A 3053-nucleotide genomic window follows, 5' to 3' on the forward strand; every position below is an offset into this window, starting at 1 on the left:
AAAAAAAAAAAAAAAAAAAAAAAAAAAAAGGATGAAAGGGCTGGAGAGCTAGCTCCGTGGTTAAGAGCACTGGCTGTTCTTCCAGAGGATCAGGGGTTCAATTCCAGCACCCACATGGCAGCTCACAACTGTCTGCTGTAACTCCAGTTCCAGTGATTTGACTCCATCACACAGACAACATACACGTAGGCAAAACACCAATGCAAGTAAACTAAAAATAAATAAATCATCAGAGAGAGAGAGAGAGAGAGAGAGAGAGAGAGAGAGAGAGAGAGAGAAGAGAAAGGTGGTGAGAGCCAGAGGACCAGAGAATCAGCTGTGAGATTTCATCTTCTAGAAATGTAGAAGCTACTTGTGTTGATGAAGTCTCACCAACCACACTGAGACCCAATAGACATGCTAATATGGAAGAGGGAAAGCTCATGAGACCTCAACTCTCTATTTATATAGATATTAAAGTCATGTGATGGCAGAGGCAGGCTGATCTCTGAGTTTGAGACTAGCCTGGTGAATGGAGTGAGTCCCAGGGCAGCCAGGGTTACATAGAGAAACCCTGTTTTGAAAAAAATCACAACAACAAAACAAGATCATGTACTGTTCTTGTAACGGATCCAGGTTCAGTTGGATCTTGTAACAGATCAGGTTCACTCACATGCTTTGCTTATAACCATCAGTAACTCCAGTTCAAGGGCATCAGACACCCTCTTTTACCCTCCTTGTGTACTAGGCACACACATGATGAATTCATACATAGAGGCATACCATTGTTACATGGAGAATATAAATCTAAAAGAATAAAAAGAGGCCAAAAATTTGAGAGAGAGCAAGGGACGGATTGGAGGGAGGATGTGGAGGGGGAAAAGTAACATAACTATACTCTCAAAAAATTTAAATTATGATTTAAAAAATCTGAGGGGCTGAAGAGCTGCTTGAGTTCATACCTGTCTGTAACTCCAAGCCCTGACTCTCTCACACAAACTTTGATGCATGCAAAATGATGCCTATAAAATGAAAATTAATAAGTTATTTTTTAAATTGAAGCCAGAATGTGGTGGCACACACCTTTGACCCAGCACTGGGGAGGCAGAAGCAGGAGGATCACTGTGAGTTTCAGGCCAGCCTGGGCTACAGAACTAGAGTTCCAGGACAGCCATGGCTACATACAGAGAAACCCCTGTCTCAGGAAAAAAGAAATAAAGGGAGAATAAGAAAAGAAAGAGAAAATGGTGCATTTTACTCTTGCCTGGTGGTCTGAGTGACATGGATTACTTTTTTTTTTTAAATAGTGATAATTGTTTTTTTTTTTGTTTTGTTTTGGTTTTGGTTTCTTTTTTGGTTTTTTGAGACAGGGTTTCTCTATGTAGCCCTGGCTGTCCTGGAACTTACTCTGTAGATCAGGCTGGCCTTGAACTCAGAAATCTGCCTGCCTCTGCCTCCCAGGTGCTGGGATTAAAGGCGGTGCCACCACTGCCCAGCTAAAGCCTTCACTGCTAATCAACAATTATCAGGCTGGTGGTGGTGCATGCCTTTAATCCCAGCATTTGGGAGGCAGAGGCAGGCGGATTTCTGAGTTTGAGGCCAGCCTGGTCTACAGAGTGAGTTCCAGGACAGTCAGGGCTACATAGAGAAACCCTGTCTCAAAACAAACAAACAAACACAAACAGTGAAGGCTTTGAGAAAATAAGGATTTTTGGTTTGTTTCTCTTTTATTTTATGTGTATGGGTGTTTTGCCTGCATGTATATCTGAGTATGTGTCTGGTGCCTCGGGAAGTCAGAAGGTGGCATCAGATGCCCTGGAACTGGGGTTGCAAATGATTAAGGGCATCATGTAGGTGCTGGAACTGGAGCTCAGAGGATCCTCTCGAAGAGCAGCCAGTGCTCTTAACTGCTGAGCCACCTCTCCATCCCTTCTGGATTACTTTTTGACATATCAAAGTAGACTAAATTTCCAATCCAGCTACAAAGCTTTGAGCAATGGGTCTGTGAACACTTATTAATTTTTATTCTATGTGCACTGGTGTTTTGTCTGCACATGAGTCTGTGTGAGAGTGTGGGTCTTGGTGTTACAGTCTACCTCTGTCTCCACTTTGTGATTTCCAATCCAGTCAGACCAGATTTTATTTCCTTTAAATCAGGGCCTTCCTTATGTAGCTCATGTTGGCCTTGAACTTGAAGCAACCCTGCTTTCTGAGTCTTGGGATTACATGTATGTTGCCAGGACTTCTTGATTCCTCCTTTACTCGTTTTTCCGACAACAGCATTGCTTCAAGCTAGGTTTGGTAACACATGAATTTAATTCTTGCACTTAGAAAAGCTGAAGCAGGAGCATCAAGAGTTCAGGGCCATCCCCAGCTACATACCATGCGCTAGGCCAGCCTGGAATACATTAGACTCTGTCTCAAAACAAAACAAAAACCAGGCTGGAAACAGCTCAGTTGTTACATGCACTTGCTGCTCTTCCAGAGGATCTGAGTTTGATTCCTAGCTCCAGGATGAGACAGCTCACAATTATCTGTAACTCCAGCTCTAGGGGATATGATATCCCTCTTCTGACCTCTGCAGCCACCTAAATGTACCCAGCATACGCTCAGACAGACACACACACATATGCACACATAAATAAAGATTAAAACCCAGACAAAGCAAAAATCAAGCCAAAGAAAACCCCCTTGTTTTATTTAAATTGGTATCTCTACCTAAAGGCAACCAACCATTTTTTTTAAAAAAATTATTTTATGCACATTGATGTTTTTCACCTGCATATATGTATGTCTCTATGAAGGTGTCCGATTCCCTGGAACTGGAGTTACAGACAATTGCAAGCTGCCATGTGGTTGCTGGGAATTGAACTAGGGTCCTCTGGAAGAGCAGCCAGTGCTCTTAACTGCTGAGCCACCTCTCCATCCCCTGGCAACCAACCTCTTATCATATCCTGCAATGGTCTTCTTTCTTCTTTTGTTGAATTGCCCTGGAATCACAGGTATATGGGCCTGTGATTAGCAATTCAATTTGACATGATCAGCCTATTTCTTTTTTTTTTTTTTTTTTTTTT

The sequence above is a fragment of the Mastomys coucha genome, unplaced genomic scaffold (genome assembly GCF_008632895.1).
Source record: "Mastomys coucha isolate ucsf_1 unplaced genomic scaffold, UCSF_Mcou_1 pScaffold16, whole genome shotgun sequence".
Taxonomy (NCBI): domain Eukaryota; kingdom Metazoa; phylum Chordata; class Mammalia; order Rodentia; family Muridae; genus Mastomys; species Mastomys coucha.